This window comes from Pezoporus occidentalis, unplaced genomic scaffold (assembly GCF_034315485.1).
Source record: "Pezoporus occidentalis ecotype Australia unplaced genomic scaffold, CSIRO_AGI_Poc_V1 ctg93, whole genome shotgun sequence".
NCBI lineage: Eukaryota > Metazoa > Chordata > Aves > Psittaciformes > Psittacidae > Pezoporus > Pezoporus occidentalis.
Genome location: NW_026916294.1, coordinates 8,513,235 through 8,532,110, shown reverse-complemented (window position 1 = coordinate 8,532,110; position 18,876 = coordinate 8,513,235). Strand labels below are relative to the sequence as shown.

General features: G+C 48.7%; 1 protein-coding gene across 1 annotated transcript in view; it reads left to right on the top strand.

Annotated features, from left to right (window-relative positions):
- Positions 1-18,876, top strand: part of MGME1 (mitochondrial genome maintenance exonuclease 1) — a 208,852-nt gene that overhangs the window by 85,877 nt on the left and 104,099 nt on the right. The gene's annotated exons all lie outside the window — the stretch shown is intronic.

Sequence of the window (18,876 nt, the reverse complement as noted above, 5' to 3'; positions counted from 1 at the left end):
TTTCCTGGTATGAAACACGGGGGGCACTTGCTCTTTTGGAAAATAATATATTTAAGTGTGGCAGATTTTGTCACCTGCTCTCAGCTTTGGCAATGCATAACTTGTACCCAAAGCTATTCTCTGGGCACAGAGTTTCAGGGTTTGGCTGCACTACCCAGAAAAACAGCCTTTCTTGCAGTTCCTTGCATGTTATCTACATACCTCCACTCCAGGCCTGCTATCTGTACTTGTCTAGAGATAAAGACATCTAGCACAGCCCTGCGCTGGTTCCTGCAGGGCTGGAAAGCCAGCTTGCCAAACTCTAATCTCTGCACAGCACTTGGGATGGAAACCAGGGCTTGCCAGAGGACAACAGCTTTTGCTGTCCCTAAGCAACGAGATAGCAAACCTCAGATGCTGACAAATGAGTAATGGTGCTCTCTAAAGCTAGCAGATTACCTTTGAAATATCTCAAACCCAATACACTCTAAATGCATTTTTAATCTGATTTTTTATTCATTTTTAAAATATAATAATCATAAATCAGGGTTGGATTTCCCAGTTTTCCTCTGAAAAAAAATCCTCCAGAACCAAATGCAGTTTAACATTTCCCTTTTTGACAAGGGCCTGTAGGTACAGAACAAGGGGGGAATGGTTTTAATCTGACAGAGGGGAGATTGAGATGAGACATTAGGAAGAAATTCTTCCCTGTGAGGGTGCTGAGGCCCTGGCACAGGGTGCCCAGAGAAGCTGTGGCTGCCCCATCCCTGGCAGTGTTCAAGGCCAGGTTGGACACAGGGGCTCGGAGCAACCTGCTCTAGTGGAAGGTGTCCCTGTGCATGTCAGGGCCTTGGAACTGGATGAACTTTAAGGTCCCTTCCAACCCAAACCAGTCTGGGATTCTATGATTTATTCAAATTATTCTGAGATTTCTGAGAGGAAACCAAATCCACAAAGGTCAGCAAGGCTGTGATGATCCATCACTGCACCAGCCCAGCAGCAACATGTAGGACTCTGAGATACTTATTAGGCAAAAGATGTTTCCTGCTAGACTAAGAATGAACTGATAAAACCGTACGCTTACAAACACACACAGAGACAGCTAACCAATATACAAATAACTACCTGAATAACTGAGAGCAGCAAGGGGAATACAAATTATGCATGAGCCTATATTCTTGAGAGATCACTGGTTTTAAAAGCTAAATTGCCACTCAGATATTTGAACAGCTTCTTCCTGATGGGACAGGAAGCCTCATTCGGAGAATGCACTGACCTGATGTATTCAGTCCTTCTTCTTTTCAAATGCTGGGGACCTCCAAAACCAGCGGGGACAGAATAAAGAGAAGTCAGACAGCTGGATGTGGAATTAACTAACCACACTGACACTTGGTGTTTTCTTTCCAGTTATTCTGAATCATGTTGTGCCAGGTCAAAGTATTCCAGCAGGCACTTAGGTACTTGGCTGTTAAATCTCAGGACTTCAGCTGAATAGTTTTTTACCTAGTAGGAAATCACACAGCAACAAAAAGGCCTTATTCACCATGGCTGCACTTCACTAGGAAAGCAGACAGCAGCTAAGCATGCCTTGAGGTGTTCATGACAAGAATGCCATGGCCACCTCAGCATCAAACTGCATTCATTACCTACCTAGAAGGCCCACTGTGCTGAGTCTGTACAAAGCAAGAGCCCTGGAGGGTTTGCAGTCATCACAGAATCCCAGACTGGTTTGGGTTGGAAGGGACCTTAGAGCTCATCCAGTTCCAACCCCAGCCTCAGGCAGGGACACCTCCCATTGGACCAGGTTGCTGCAAGCCCCATCCAACCTGGCCTTGAACACTGCCAGGGATGGGGCAGCCACAGCTTCTCTGGGCACCCTGTGCCAGTGCCTCAGCACCCTCACAGGGAAGAATTTCTCCCCAGTGTCTCATCTCAATCTCCCCTCTGTCAGGTTAAAGCCATTCCCCCTTGTCCTGTCCCTACAGGCCCTTGTCAAAAGCCTCTCTCCAGATTTCTTGTCAGTCCCTTTAGGCACTGGAAGCTGCTTTAAGTTCTCCCCAAAGCCTTCTCTTCTCCAAGCTGAACAAGCCCAGCTTTCTCAGCCTGGCTCTGTAGCGGAGGTGCAGAGCACTTCAATGTTGGGCTTGAAAACACAACATAGGCAACCAAATAATGTCACTTGGTCAGGTGCTGTGATGCCTTCTTGAAGCAAACAGCAGATGCAGGACTTACTCCTCAGCTATCCCTAACTTTCAAAGATGAGGACATGTCTCCTGAACCCATTTCTAGCTTCCCAAGTTAAAATTTAATTCTCCCCCAAAAGCATTCATCTAAACTACTCCCAAAGGCACCTTTTCTTTCTCCTTCAAATTCCAAGAGAGAATTGTTGAGAAAAACAAAACCAAAGCAGTGAACAGGAAGGTAGTGGATTAAAGCCCTGCCTATCTGCTACTTGCCACTGTGTTCCTCTGCCTAGATCTCACTGCTCATTTTAGGCAATCATTTGAAGCTCTGAGTGGTAAGAGCCGCTTCCTTATCCTATGCTGGTACAGCATCTGCAGGTACAAGCAAGGAGCCACAATACTACAAGTCATTTGGAGTTCACTGGGCTGAATCAGCTTGCACTGGGTGAAGACCTGTCCTGTATGATCTTTCTGCATCTTTCCTGTAGCTCAGATCTTTCCTGGAGAGGTAAACTGTGAACATGGGGAGCTGTCAGTGTGGCTGTTCACTGAACTCCTAGTACACGTGATGACTCGCAAGGCCAGTTCTAGCAAGTGTATTGCACAAGAACACACAGAGTAGCTGAATATATTGAATGCGATTTGAATCAAGGCCCAGAATCAGGAGAGGGAGACTGAAAACATGCCTTAATACCTCTCATTTAATTGCATTATTACTTCTTTCTTTCCCCCCTCAGCATATTTCCTTTCAACCATACAGGGAAAGTATCTCCAGGAGGTCACTGTTAATAAAGAAAAAGGCATATTCCTTGTACTTATGATTGATTAACATTAATCACTTGTTGCATGCCACACAGTAATCCACCCTCAAACATAATTAACAATGTCCACGTGGAATTAACAATGTCCCCTTTAATAATGTGAGGAATGAAGGCTCTCTTCCCCCCACTACAAAGGATTTTGGCTGTAACAGGGTCCAACATTTCAAGGTCACCCCACCAGTCTCAGTTCTGGATGTAATCCACACCTTTGCTTACACAAACTATAAAGGGATGAGTCTAACTTAGGTCCATCCTCAAACCAGGGCATCCCCTCCCCACTACCCAGTGGAGGTATCTGCTAGAGCTGTAGTTTCCATAATCAGAAGAGAAACAAAACCAATCTCACCTTTCCTATTACAAATGCTAGTTCATAGGCTGCTTTAGGAAAGAAAAAGAAGGTTGCAGACCTCTCACCATGATACAGATTATAGCAGAAAAGATGCTACACATTACCTCAGCTGCCTAAACCGCTGAAAGTTCTAACATCTGCTTCCACAAGTCCATTAAGAGACAATTTAGGCTGCTTAGAAACCCCACCTGCTTCATCCTGAGCAGCATTGGAACCCTTCTAAGGAGGGGTCCCATACCAACATAGATGAGGGAACATCATGTCAAGGGGAGGTGGAATGATGTGGGTGACAAGCGACTTAAGCCAAGAGGCTGTCCCTAAGACAGTGTCATCTGGACATCCCCTAGCAGAAGGTATGGGGAAGAGTGAGCTCAGAGGGTTTTCACTGAGAGGAGCAGGGGAAGCACAGCCCTTTACATGGGGCAGAAGCTGAGGTCTGCAGGGAATCCACAGAACCGAGGCAGAACCAAGGAGGCTGAGGAAAAGGAATCGTGAGGGACCCCCAAGCTGCCCTGTGCTGCTCCCCTCCTGAGTGCAGGGTCTGGAGATGCCTCCAGCTCTGATCCCTTGCTGTTGTCCTTGCCTGCCTCAGTCACAACGTGTGACTCACTGCTGCGGTGAGATGAGTTGAAGCCTGTGGCGAGCAGGGTGATCCCACTGGAGACAGAGTGAGTGCCTCCGCAGTCCTCTCTGACCCTGACCCACATGAAAGCTGCTTTCTGCAGAACCCTCTCACCCATGCTTAAGAGAACAACAGCCCAGCAAGTCCCCACCACAAGTCATCCTCTGTTGTGAAGCCATGCTGTTGGATTCAAGTGGTGCCTGTGTCCTGCCACTCTGGGAGTCACTCAGTTGAGATTAGAGATTCTGGAAAGGAAAGAAATTAAGCAGAAATCAAGCAGAAATAAACCAACAGTTTGGTCTCAGGATCAGAAAGGAGTCCCAAGCCATATGGGCATTGGGGACATGGCCCATAGGATGAGGGTGGTGGCTAGCTCTCAACTTTGTGAGACAATCCTTGGCTTAGGGACCTCCCACTATAAGCAAATGGAGAGTATGGGAAGAATGAAGTGAAATGATTTACCCAGAGCTCTCAGGCAACTGTTAGCAGAGCTGAGACCTGAAGCCCAGCTGCTGAATTCCACCCTCCTGCATTTTCTTCCTCTTCGGCACAAGACAGTCTTGATAAATGAGTAACATTTGTTTCAGAAGCTGCTGTTTCTAGGCTGGAAGCAGTTCTCTTGTCTCTCTCCCCATGTGTCTATTCCCATTCATATAGAATCCTAGAATGGTCTGGGTTGAAAGGGACCTTAAAGATCATCTAGTTCCAGCCCTCTGCCATGGGCAGGGACACCATTGCACTCTCTGTTGATACTATCAAGTTTACTGGCAAGAATATTTACAGGACCAGGCAAATCCAAGCAAATCTTACAGAACATGGCCAAGATACAGGTTTTCTGCATGCTCTTCACAGCAAACCTAGTTTTAACAGAAAAGGGAAAACCAAACACCTTGCAGTGAACAAATAATACCCCACAGGAGACGTTTCTCAGATAAGAGTATCCCAGCAAGGTGCTCCCAAACCAAACCCAGCAGAAACACTGCTGAGAAACATCACAGGCAGCCAGCAACATACTGGCTGGACAAGGAGAAGGAAGGAGAAATCAGTACAGATCTGTCAGAAACCACTTCTCTCTGATCTGTCAGAGCTCAACAGATTTGGGCTCCGATGGTCAAACTCCAACACAACAACTTTGGAGTTTGAGGAGAGGCTGGGAAAGCCTGTAGACAAAAGTCAAATAGGGATTTTTCACTCATTTGGCTACTGCATCCTGCTCCATGCCGAGGCCCCAACAGCCTCATTCTAAGGTCATGCTTTCTGCAAAGTCCTCACATAGGAATTTTAAGTAGCAGCTCAGCAATCAGTGCTTTGAGGAGTGGGTAAACACTTGCCCTGGAGACCAGCAGTGCCACCATATCTTCATAGACCTGGCCATGCCACCTCTAACTTTCTATATCTCTCTCTGCCTACTCAAGTGTTCCTAATCACTCTATGCCACCAAAAGCTTCTTCCAAAAGGTGTGTACACACCACTTACTAAAGGGGGCAAACACACATAAGTGAGTCCATGCTGCGAGGGCCTCATGTGTGGCTCAAAGGAAAGCCTCTCCTAACTTCTCTCTCTTCCCAGCCATGCCATTTGCTTGTATTTGTTCGAGCTGGGACAGCTCAGCCTGCCTTAGGGACTGATGCAGCCTCTCCCAGCAAGATGCAGGGTCTGTTACCAGGTGAACTGGTTCTGTTCCAGATTTCCTGCTCTAGTAAGTCCCCTGCTATATAGTGCTATCACAGAGCACATCTGTAATAAATTCAAAAAACCTCCAAGAAAGAAATTCAAGAAACTTGCAAAAAACCTGGAGAGGGGCTTTTGACAAGGGCCTGTAGGGACAGGACAAGGGGGAATGGCTTTAACCTGACAGAGGGGAGATTGAGATGAGACATTAGGAAGAAATTCTTCCCTGTGAGGGTGCTGAGGCCCTGGCACAGGGTGCCCAGAGAAGCTGTGGCTGCCCCATCCCTGGCAGTGTTCAAGGCCAGGTTGGATCATTCTATCATTCTATAATACAGGTTGGAAGAGATTTCTGGAGGTGATCAAGTCCAGGTCCTTGTTCAAAGTAGATCCAACTTGTTCAGGTTACCCAGGGTCTTGTCCTGACTAACCTGAGTTAAGGTCTCATAAGCCTATAACAGCTAAACCCTGGAGGCACCTCTCTTTTTTGGTTTAATATGGGAGTAAAGCTGCCCCTTCCTTCTGGCAGCCTGTTGTATGCATTGCTTAATTCAGGGATAGGCCCTTGGCTTTCAATTTGTACGTAAGAATTTCTTCCTAATATCTAATCCTCCAATTTCTCTCACACAACCCAATGGCTTCACCAGCAGTATGGCCACAAAGTTTGCCACTACAGACCCTCAGGGCCAGTTCTGCTTTGCAGAACTGAAATCCCTCTCCATGAATTCCTGCACCATGCATGCCTTCCACTGAAAGTTCACTCATCTCCTCTGGAAAAACAAAACAAGCCAACAGCTTCCCAGTCACGAGAAGATGAGCTCAAATGTGACCTGGAGTGGCTGCACTGAGCCACTCGGAAACACCCCACGTTCAGACAGTAAAAGGCAATATCCAGGTACAACATCTCCCCCCACCCAAGGTGGAATTTTCCAGCACCAGCTCAAAACCAAGCTGGAAAGCAAAGAGCAGAATGAAGAAGCCAAAATGAGGAAAGGAAGAAAACACCATCTGAGGTCAACATCAAAACCTAAGCAAATGGAAATTTCCAGGCAGAAACACTAAGCTGAAGAGGGAAAGAAGAATCAATCAGAAGAGCTTCAGCATGAGAATCTCAACTTGGAACAAAACAAAATTAGCTGCAAAACAAGAGACAAAATGAGACTCAAGGAATGCTAAAGAAAGATTTGAAAAAGAAGTGTTCTCACCAGAGAAAGAGTCTAAAAATAGTTCATTTTACAAAAATACTTTTTACAAAAATCACTATTGCCTAACCGAAAGGAGACTAAACTCTGATTACAAAACCCATGTGCCCTCATGCCAGCAGTCAAGTCCCAAAAGTCAGATATTGATAGATTTCTACACTGCAGAATTCCAAAGCCAGTCTAAGGCTGTTTATTTGCCGTCTGGATTTTAAAGCTATGAACCAAGTTTTCCATTGTGTTTGGGTTTGATTTCAACATCCTCTCTGGAACATTCGGCTCATGTTTTCAGGGGTTTATTCTAAGCAACACAAGGGTTAGAAACTTACTCCTTTTTTTATAATGAGAAAATGGAGATTCTTGTGCAATATCTTCCTTCCAGCAGCTAGGATTTTAACGAAAACAATATACATATATGTATGGATGTATGCATGCAATCACCCTGAGGCTCCTGATAAAACCATAAGGCTTGGTGACCACTGCAGTATGCCATAAAGAAGATGCTGTCCATTTCCCCTCCGCACATAACTCTCATTTGTATCCTTCAGTCCCTCTTCCAAAGAGTTCACCGCAGTGTTGGCTGAACCAGTATAAACTGAAATGAGCTATTTGTAACTCCTTTAAGGAATTTCCATTAAAGTGTGACTTGGATGGCTCAACAAGCAAATGTCAATACTGCACCTGCCACAGCCAAACAAACAACATCTGTGCTTGGATGGGATCAAGACATTGTTTTCTGGAGAAACAGCGTTCCCAAGCCTATCACAAATCCCATGGAGCCTGTGAGTGCCAGAGTTTAGGTTCATATCTCAAACTAAACTCAAGGAAGTGGAAAATCACAAGTAGACATGGAGCCCCTTCATGGTTCCATCAACAGCTCAGAAGAGGCCTGTGCTGTGTTTTTTCTGTCAAATACGTGAAATATCTGAGCCTCATGAAAATGTAAGTAAATGATGAAGCAATTTCTGCCACTCTAGAAGAGCCCTAGCTCCTTCTAGCCTATGGATATTGACACACAAATGCACGCTCAGATAGGCTGATCTTCCAATATGTATGCCTCCAAACTCACCATGGAAGTATCTCCATCCAGGGATTTGGTTGCTGTGTTGCATCTCTGTTGCAAAAGCAGGATTTCTTCAGGCTAAGAGGCTGTTCTGATAATCACTGAAGGTGTACAATCCTTGGATACGAGTTTCTAGTGAAAATCTGGGTAGCAAAAAGGCTTCAGTCAAAATGCTAGACCTATTTCAGCTGAAAAAGAAACTCATTTCACAGCTGCTGCAGCACTGGAGCCAATTCTCATCCATGCTAAACATCCTTTACACTGCTCAGAAGGAAGACAGGACACTTCATATGGCACCAGCAGTAATTCACACCCCATTGAAAATCCCTGCATGCTGGCTCGAGAATCAGGCTCTGCAACCAGAGCAGGGAGCTCACCAGGAGGGAGCGTGTTTTGTGGATGAGATCTCGTATCTGTTCAGATCTGCTGGTTTGCTTCTCAGCAAGACAGAGCTCACTGCCTATGTCAGAGACCAAGCAGAGCTTCTGACTTGCCTTCGCAATTCTGCCTAACCCAGCACTCCCAAGAACCGATCCCTGATGGCCCCTTGCAAACTACCTCGAGCTGCTGCAGTTTCTTCTTGCAAACAGGGACACTCATGACCAAGCTGTACTTAGAATCACAGAACCACAGACAGGTTTGGGTTGGAAGGGTCCTTAAAGCTCATCCAGTTCCAATCCCCTGCCACACACAGGGACACCTCCCACTAGACCAGGTTGCTCCAAGTCCCTGTGTCCAGCCTGGCCCTGAACACTGCCAGGGATGGGGCAGCCACAGCTTCTCTGGGCACCCTGTGCCATCACCTCAGCACCCTCACAGGGAAGAATTTCTTCCTAATGTCTCATCTCAATCTCCCCTCTGTCAGGTTAAAGCCATTCCCCCTTGTCCTGTCCCTACAGGCCCTTGTCAAAAGCCTCTCTCCAGATTTCTTGTCAGTCCCTTTAGGCACTGGAAGCTGCTCTGAGTTCTCCCAAAAGCCTTCTCTTCTCCAGGCTGCACAAGCCCAGCTCTCCCAGTCTGTCTCCATAGGAGATAGGGAAATGGGGCCATTAAGCAAATTGGGAGCAGTTGTAAGAACCGGCCCTTCAACCTCCGCTGGAGCCATGAGCTGAGACTATTGGTTTGCAGATTCATCTCTACCAAGATACCACAAGGTGGCCACAAAGGGAAGAAGTGCTCCTTGGCTGACATCTCTGAGGCTTCAGGTGAGCCAGCACTTCCTCAGGCTCTCAGCCTGAGGTAGGCAGGGAGGAGAGGTGCAGAAGGAAGGCAGGACATCACATCAGCCCCCAGAAGAGGGAGTGCAGTCATTTTTCCAAGCTCACTGTAATGTTCAGACTGCTCACCCAGTACTAACTCTTCAGTTATCAGTTTCACATATTCAATGAACTAAGCCAGTTACCCATCTTTTCCTTCAAGTGTGTTACACTTGTCTCCTCAGCAAAGCAGAAGTGTGGGAGGATGGAATATGTGTTTGTGAAAGTGCCAGGTAAGAGCAGGGAAAGGAGCCAGTCACTGGAAGGGAGGAGAATAGATAGAAAGGCCTGAGTTACATTGTCTGGGGAGTTAATGCTTCAACCCAGTAATTAAACAAGTGATGTCATTCATTGCAAACTCAGATTAGTGCAAAACTAAACCTACTGCATGTGCCAACACCCGTCCTAGAAGCACAGGCAACTGATGCAAGCAGAAGCCCCATGTTCTTCTGTAGGAGATCTAGCAGCGAGGGTGTGCTTCAGGCAGACCCTCTCAAGCCCTGCTATTCCATCAGCAGGACTGCCCAAAACCACCGGAGGCAATCTTCGTTGCTGCCACCAGGTTTCAAGCTGCTCACTGTTTTCTCTCATTAGCCAGCCCCAGTGAAGGGATAAAACTCATCCAAGCACTAAAAAGAATAATATTTCTTTTAAAAGGCAGAGCAAGCACCAGAGTCCAGCCCTTACTACAGGAGTTCGGATGTGGTGGAGACTCATAGACTTCTGTCGTGCTGGCCACTATTCCCTCACCCTGGGACTGGTGTGAAGGGTGGGAGCTCTCTGGTGGCAATGTGTGGATTTGCAGAGATGGACTTCAGTGGCCCCACGGTTTTCCCTTGTTCGCATAGAATCGTAGAGTCGACCAGGTTGGAAAAGACCTTCAAGATCATAAAGTTCAACCATTCCCCAGCACTGCCAAGTCCATCACTAAACATGGAAGACACAAAAGCATAACAGAAAACCAGCCCTGTGATGCCCTCTCCTAGAGCACTGATAGCAGACAGACCTAAACACTAGACAAGATGCTTTTTAGTGCAGGGCTGCATGGTTCAGAACCTCCTGGCCACAGGAACTGGGAAGAAACAAGAACTATAAAGGAGAGGAAGAAAGGAAAAAAGAAAAAACAGTTAGAAACTACGTTTTTTCTTCGACAAATTCCCTTCATGCCACCAGATGGGGCCCTGCCTTCAGTCATCAGGAGGCAGCTGGCCTGGCAGGAGACAACAGCCCTGCAGCCTTCTGATCTCCAACCTGTGATTGATGCGGTCGAAACTGTAGGGATGCAGGGAGAGGGGAACAGCCTTGCTTTGCCTGGCCTCCCAGAAGGACACCTCATGGCTGCAGGGCCACCTCCACCCGGAACCGGGCTGAGGCTGACTTTGAACCTGGAACAGAGAGACTTGGGAACCAGGAGAGCTGAGCATCTGTTTAACGTCTTTGTGATGACATGGACAGTGGGATCGAGCACCCTCAGCAGTGTGCTGATGACACCGAGCTCTGTGGTGCGCTCAGCACGCTGGAGGGAAGGAATGGGATCCAGAGGGACCTGAACAGGCTGGGGAGATGGGACCATGTGAATATAATGGTTCACAAAGCCAAGTGCAAGGTCCTGCCCCTGGGTCAGGGGCAAACCCCTGTGACCCATCTTCAGTGTGTGCTTGAGCCCACAGATCAACCGTGTCCTGGGCTGCATCCCCAGGAGCGTGACCAGCAGGTCAAGGGAGGGGATTTTCCCCCTCTGCTCCTCTACATCCTTTTTTTAGACAACCTGATATATCAAACAGCAAAAAAAGTAAGTGAGGGCAACCTGATGTGTTTGCTCTCCCTAGCACCTCACCCACAGTGCCACTGGAGCTCTTGGACCCATCCAGTCCCAGACTGTGGGCAGGAGATTTGTCCTGCTGCCCTCCCAGTTACGTTCCACAGGCACTGGCAGTGCTGCTGATACCGAATTAAACTAGTATTTCACAGTACACAGAGACTTAGACAGGGCTACAGGGATTCTTAAACTAGCATTACACTGTGTATAGAGGCTACAGGGATTCTCATGATAAGGAAGTCATGCAACAAGAGGACCAGATGTCTTCTCTCAAACCAATGTAGGCCTTCCTCCTGTTGATAAGGCCTGAGAAATAGTAAATGGCTGTGAAAGAAAACTGCTAGAGAAGCCTCTCAGGGTCATGAATTAGCCCAAACAAGAACATGTAGGTAACTGGCAAGACTAAACACACATTCAGTGTCCTTACCTAATGGACTTCCATAGAAGTATAAAACCAGTGGGGGTATTTCTGCCCAAATGACCACCATGACTCCCAGAGACCACTCCTCAAACCCACAGTGCCTGCACCATGGCCTTATCTTCCCAGATTACATAGGCAATGAGGAAACTGGGTGAGCATTGCAGGGAATTGTGATGAATATGTCTATAATAAAGGTATACAAGCTGTAAACTGCCTCTTCTCAGTGTGCGTGAGTGGCAGAGCGATCCCCCATGCTCCCAGTACTGCAATAAAGCAATGTCAGCTTCTAACCCGTCATTCTGGTTGAACAGTCTATTTCCTGGATTTCAGTGTCACTGTGGCTTCCCACCAGTGCCACAGCAGCCAGGGCTGTGCTTTGGAAATGAGTGCTTAACCTCTCCATATCTGCCATGCAACTCTGGCCTCCAGTAACCACCCTAAATCCTCAGATCACCCCCCTGTACACCAGCACACCCCACTCAGTGCTGCTTCGTTCCCTTTGGACCGTTTTGAAGCAGCTTTCAGTACCCTCCAGTAAATCCTTCCAAGCTATCAGGCACTGAGCACCCGTCATGCTGACTAACATGGTCTCATCACTTCCTCTTTCATTACTCCATGCATTCCTTATCTCACGGTTAGGCAGTAAGCAGATTGGGGTGGGGATTTTCCAGTCTATGCCTGTACAGCACCTTGCATGCATGGTGATACATGTGGTAGGGCTAATTCACATCCTGTCTTAATTGTACCTTCAGAAGCCCTCCTTATAGTGAACTCCCAATTTTAACCACCCCAGTAACAAGAGCCAAGCTTCCCCCATTCACAGAATCCCAGACTGGTTTGGGTTGGAAAGGACCTTAAAGCTCATCCAGTTCCAAGGCCCTGACATGCACAGGGACACCTTCCACTAGACCAGGTTGCTCCAAGCCCCATTCAACTTGGCCTTGAACACTGCTAGGGATGGGGTATCCAAAACTTCTCTGCTCAGCCCATTCCAACATCCCACCCCCCTCATGGTGAAGAATTTCTTCCTGATGTCTCATCTCAGTCTCCCCTGTCAGGTTAAAGCCATTCCCCCTTGTCCTGTCCCTACAGGCCCTTGTAAAAGTCCCAAGGGCTAAACCTAGACAGGTTCAGCAAGTGGTCACAGCCCCAACAGACACAAACACCTCCCAAGCCAGAAGAAAGAGCCGTCGTGCAGAAGCAGCACACTGCTGCAAAGTTGCTTCATTATTCAGATGCAGCTAAGAACAAACCCTATGGGGAAAAAACAACCTGCTACAGCACCCTCCTGTCTGGGTCACCGTGTGAGAGGAGAGGGGGTTAATTTAGTCAGGAAATAAAAACATATGAATGGCATTGCAGCTGGATCTCAGCAGCAGCCACCTCCACACCTGGAACAAAGCCCATGTAACCTACAAATGATTATTCCCTAATAAACTCATGCACCCATGCCACATGTAGATGTAGTAGCATTATCATCCTGCATGCAGAGCAAAGGGATGGCCTCAGGTTAGGGTGTTACCCTGCAGAGATAGCGAAGGCTTCATCAGGCAGACCACAGATTTCCTGTCCAAGGCTGGGAGGGTTCTGCAGCCTCCTTGGCTGAGCCCTCCCCCTCTATAAAAGGGGTTGCACACACAGCCTTGTCTCACAGCAAAAGCTAAAGGCAAAGCATTCAGGTAGTGCAGTCAGAGAGGCTGCTCAAAGCTTTACCCACTGGTTAAGAGGAGTTCAAGGACTCAGTGCAGTTACAAAGGCATTTAGGGACAGAACAAGGGGGAATGGCTTTAACCTGACAGAGGGGAGATTGAGATGAGACATTAGGAAGAAATTCTTCCCTGTGAGGGTGCTGAGGCACCACAGGGTGCCCAGAGAAGCTGTGGCTGCCCCATCCCTGGCAGTGTTCAAGGACAGGCTGGACAGAGCTTAGAGCAACCTGGTCTAGTGGAAGGTGTCCCTGCCTGTGGCAGGGGGTTGGAACTGGATGAGCTTTAAAGTCCCTTCAACCCAAACCAGTCTGGGATTCTGTGATTCTGTGAAATGAAAAGAATATAAGTTCTGGCATCCATCCTTAGCAATTTAGGACAGCCTTTTCATTACTGTAAAAATAGCACGGGTTTATAAGCAACATCCAGCTCTGATCACCACTAACTCCCAAATTGTGTTATGGAAGATGTAACAGTGATAACACTTCACAAATGGGGAACTAAGGTAATGGGAATGCAGCATGCTCAGCCTCACCCCACAGACTAGGGCCGGGGCTCAGACCACACTCTGGGTGCGTGGTTCCTTCACACTGCCACACCGCTTCCTCCTGGAGCAAGGAATGGAGCATCACAGCAGGGTCTGGAAATCACCGTCAGGATTCCCTCCTCCCTCAAAATTTCCCTTCAAATTTGTACTCCTGTGCATCTCCGAAGCAGTGTTTCAGCCACGCAGAGCGATGGGCTTCTCATGGCTCTGCTTCTGCCAGTGGCATAGCAATGACTGTAAGGTTTACAGAGACTTTCTGTTCCTGTCTAAAATTATCTTTGCTGAGCCTTGCGACGCCAAGAGCACAGAGCCAATATTCCATAAGCCCTGAGAAAAACGGACTGCATCACAGGCACACTGAGCCAGGGTGGTTACAGCAGCAGCCATCATCCAGGACCAATGCTCAGAGCCACCACCACATCAGGCCTTGCACAAGGGGCACGGGCTGTTCCTCTGCTGCATGAGGCGGGACATGAAGCCAGAGCCTGATCCTGCTGTCCGGGTGCTCTGTGGTTGTGGGGTGGTTGTCCTGCACAAGCACAGCTACAGGCTTGGGGAGGCTGAATGGGGCAGCCATGAGGAGAAGGACTTGGGGTAGTGGGTGACAAGAAGTTCCCCGTGACCAAGCTTCAGTGTGTGCTTGAGCCCAGAAACCAACTGTGCCCTGGGCTGCATCCCCAGGGCGTGAGGAGCAGATGGAGGGAGGGGATTCTCCCCCTCTGCTCTGCTCTGATGAGACCCCTCCCCCCCCTGCAGTCCTGAGCCCAGCTCTAGGGGCAACAACATAAAAGGGATGTGGAGATGCTGGGGCAAGTTCAGAGGAGGCCATGGGGATGCTCTGAGGGCTGGAGCAGCTCTGCTCTGGAGAGAGGCTGACAGAGCTGGGCTGGTTCAGCCTGGGGAAGAGAAGGCTCCACTGAGACCTTCAAGCAGATTCCAGTGCTTGAAGGGGCCAACAAGAAATCTGGAGAGGGGCTTTTGACAAGGGCTTGTAGGGACAGGACAAGGGGGAATGGCTTTAACCTGACAGAGGGGAGACTGAGATGAGACATTAGGGAGAAATTCTTCCCTGCGAGGGTGCTGAGGCCCTGGCACAGGGTGCCCAGAGAAGCTGTGGCTGCCCCATCCCTGGCAGTGTTCAAGGCCAGGTTGGACAGGGCTTGCAGCAACCTGGTCCAATGGGAGGTGTCCCTGCTTATGGCAGGAGGTTGGAACGGGATGAGCTTTAAGGTACCTTCCAACCCACACCTGTCTGGGATTCTGGGATTCTGTGATCCCTGCTTGAACTGTGTGATCAGGGCAAAAGGGGATGACAAGACATGAGGTGGGTGCAGACAGATGGGGGAAGCAGGGGCTGACAGGGTGACAACAACCATTAGCACGAGCAGCCACATTCTCAGCTCACCAGCTGCTTTCCCAGCTGTCTGCCTCCTCAGTTTCCAGCAGCAAAGCAGCAATTTGCCTCAGAGCACAGTCAGTAGCTAAATCTGCCCCTCAGAACGTAAAGTATTGGGGAGACAAAACCCAATTTCCACGGCAGAAAAGCAAGGCTTGCAGGGCTGTCATGTAGGAGTTTGCCTAAGTAAGGCTTGGAGCAGGCGGCTCAAACCAGCCACCAAATACTTCAGAGTGAAAGGCTAAAAAAGGAAGGTTAGAGAGGAGGAAATGAGTCAGTAGCTTGGAGGGTGGGAGGGGGAGTTCAAATAGCTAAGGCATATAAAGTAAGCAAGCAGTCACGGTCTCAAATGCTAGAAAGTCAGCAAGGTGGATGTATTGATCTTTGGTTTCAGTTGATGCAGGGTCTCATTCACAGACAGGAGTCCACAGCGACTTTTGAGATGGCCCATGCTGGGTTTTGATGCAGTCTTTCACTCAGCAGATGCCTGTTGGCTCCATTCACCCTGGTGTGTCAGACCAGAGCCAAAGCAGTACCAGCAGATACACGACTGCTGAAATTTCATGGGCTCCCCCATAGCTGAGGGATGGATTTTGGTGGGGTGGAAGTTTTAGGTTAATCACAAATGCATTTTGGCTTAAGAGAAGAAGGAGGATTCACCTTTCCAGATGGTTCATGCAGACATCCAGCCTGAGCTTTCAGCCTAGCTTATTTATAGCGCTAATGCTAGGAAAAAAAAGGACAAAACTTATTCAGTGCTGAAAGCAGCAAAGACAGTAAAAACCACTCCATCTCCACAATGCTGTAATGATCCACAGCATTCATTTCCTTATTCATAACAACCTTGTATTGCACTAAAACCCTGGGGGCAAAGGGGGATGTCTCACCCTGAGAAGCCTTTAACCTCACTATGGAGCTGGCAGTAACAGGCATGCATTAGCAGTACACCATGCAAGGGTCAGTGGCAGCATGGCAATGAGCCACAAGGCACCATTTCTCCCACTCTCTGCCCCAGGCCCCTGTCCCATCGAAAGGGCAGGACTGATGGAAAGGGAGCTTGTAAAAGGAAGCATCAAAAATCCCTCCCAAAACAGGGAGTTTCCCCTGGGTTCAGGCACCAAGACAACAGCTATGTGCTCTAGCACGAGGAGGCTGTTGCTAGTCCTCTCTGAAGGAAACTGCAGTGCTGCAAATGGTTGGGGTGATGCTCCAGGTCATGGGCATGTGAGGAGCAGGCTGTGGAGTCTGGGAGCACAGAAAGCAGCCTGGGCTGCATACCCAGAGCATGAGAAGCAGGTCGAGGGAAGGGATTCTCCCCCTGTGCTCTGCTCTGATGAGACCCCCCCCTGCAGTCCTGTGCCCAGCTCTGGAGGCAACAACACAAAAGGGATGTGGAGCTGCTGGGGCGAATCCAGAGGAGACCACGGAGATGTTCCGAGGGCTGGAGCAGCTCTGCTCTGGAGAGAGGCTGAGAGAGCTGGGCTGGTTCAGCCTGGGGAAGAGAAGGCTCCGAGGACGATTTAGAGCAGCTTCCAGTGCCTAAAGGGGCTACAGGAAATCTGGAGAGGGGCTTTTGACAAGGGCCTGTAGGGACAGGACAAGGGGGAATGGCTTTAACCTGACAGAGGGGAGATTGAGATGAGACATTAGGAAGAAATTCTTCCCTGCGAGGGTGCTGAGGCCCTGGCACAGGGTGCCCAGAGAAGCTGTGGCTGCTCCATCCCTGGCAGTGTTCGAGGCCAGGTTGGATGGGGTTTGGAGCAACCTGGTCTAGTGGAAGGTGTCCCTGCCTGTGGCAGGGGTTTGGAACTGGATGAGCTTTAAGGTCCCTTCCAACCAAACCAGTCTGGGATTCTATGATTTTGCGACTGGAATAAAAAGACTCCCCTTCCCCTACACAAGCAGCAGCACGGCATTTACATCCCGTCAGGGTTCCCAATCTGTAACATACATACTGCTGATCACCATCAGGCAGCTCCTGGTGCAATGGTGGAGCTCCCAGTGCCGTGCTGGTACAGCACATAGAGCCCGTAGGGTCTTGTGCTAAGGCAGGCTGGTACCACCATAACCATCTCTGTGCACAGCTCCTGCCTCTAGCCCTCTCAAGGCAGCACAACCACTGTGTTTATGCCTCACTGGGCTACATTGTTTTGTCATTTGGGGAATGAAACCTTGGTTTTGATGATTTGTAGTTAAAAACTAAAACAGGCTCTTGGTAAGTGCCCTTCCCAGACCAAGCACATCTGTCCTGTAAAACAGAAACAAGTGAGAGATCTCTCTTACTCAGCTGGTGAAGTTTGTCCTTGCTGAGGCTCCTTTAACTTGTTAGATACCTTCGCAACCCACTGCAGTGTTTCCAAAAACACAAGACCTCTCAGAACAGCCTGAGCCAACAGGCCAGCTCCAAACTCATTTTCCCTTATAAGTATACAAGTGAAACAGCCCCAGTCCTGTTCTCATGGCCTTACATCATCCCTTCCCCTCCTCCCCAGGATCTGACTTCTGTACCCCTCTTTCAAAGCAAAAAACCCCCACAGTCAATTAAGACTTTGCTCCAAATTTAATCATTCCTTGATTAAATCAGAAGACCTTAAGGAAGAGCTACCTCCTGCCCCAAAAATTAAGTCCTAAGTCATACTGGTAGGTCTTTTGCTAGTCTCACCACAAATCTGATGCAACTGCTCTTGCAAAAAGGACCCCTGGCCAATGAAAGCCACCCAGCAGGAAAGCAGAATGAACTAGTAGTGTTTTTTCCGTACATGCTTATCAGGTCTTTCAGCAGCTTCTACCTAATGTGAATAGGCGTAACAGCAGATATAAAAGGGCATATAATGGGGTATGCTGCAAGGAGGGGAAAAAATCCCTTATTACGACAGCAATATGGGTAAAAACTTTAAGGCATGGCTCACACCTTTCATATTGAAGCTTTAGGCTAGCTGTAACCTGGTATGAGGTACTGCTGCCTTATACCCCAGCCCTGAAAACACGCAGTCCAGTCTTGGCTTTGTTTTCTGCTTACAAGAGACTCGGAGACTCCATAAATCAGCCTGGAGAAGAGATGGCTCCGGGGAGACCTTGGAGCAGCTTCCAGTGCATAAAGGGGCCGACAAGAAATAAGGAGAGGGGCTTCTGACAAGGGCCTGTAGGGACAAAACAAGGGGGAATGGCTTTAACCTGACAGAGGAGAGACTGAGATGAGACATTAGGAAGAAATTCTTCCCTGTGAGGGTGCTGAGGCTGTGGCACAGGGTGCCCAGAGAAGCTGTGGCAGCCCCATCCCTGGCAGTGTTCAAAGCCAGGTTGGATGGGGCTTGGAGCAACCTGGTCTAGTGCAAGGTGTCCCTGTCCGTGGCAGGGCCTTGGAGCTGGATGAGCTTTGAGGTCCCTTCCAACTCAAACCAGTCTGTGACTCTGTTCTACAATTCCATGAATAAATACAATTGATGCAAAGGGTGCTTAACTGATCAGTTCAAGCCAGGAACATCACTGCAGGCAGGATCCAGGAATGAAACCTAACATTCTGTAAATGTATTAACATCAGCAGGTGCTTCTGTAATCTGATTACAACCCCCCCCCCCCCAAGCTTCACTGCCCACAACGTTTAGAATATAGTATTTTGGTATCATTTAATTCGGCAGCGCTGCAACAAACACGGAGCCGCAGCTTCTCCCCTCTCCCCCCACCCTCCAGCAGCGGCGTTTGTCAGCCTTGTCCCGAGGACAAACCCTGCATTGTCTCAGCCACCTCGGCTCTGATTGAAGCGGGGACGCGAACGCCGCTGGTGCTGGTGCCGCCGGGAAGAGCCGCACAGCGCTTCCTCCTGCTGCTGCTACTGCTGCTGCTGCTG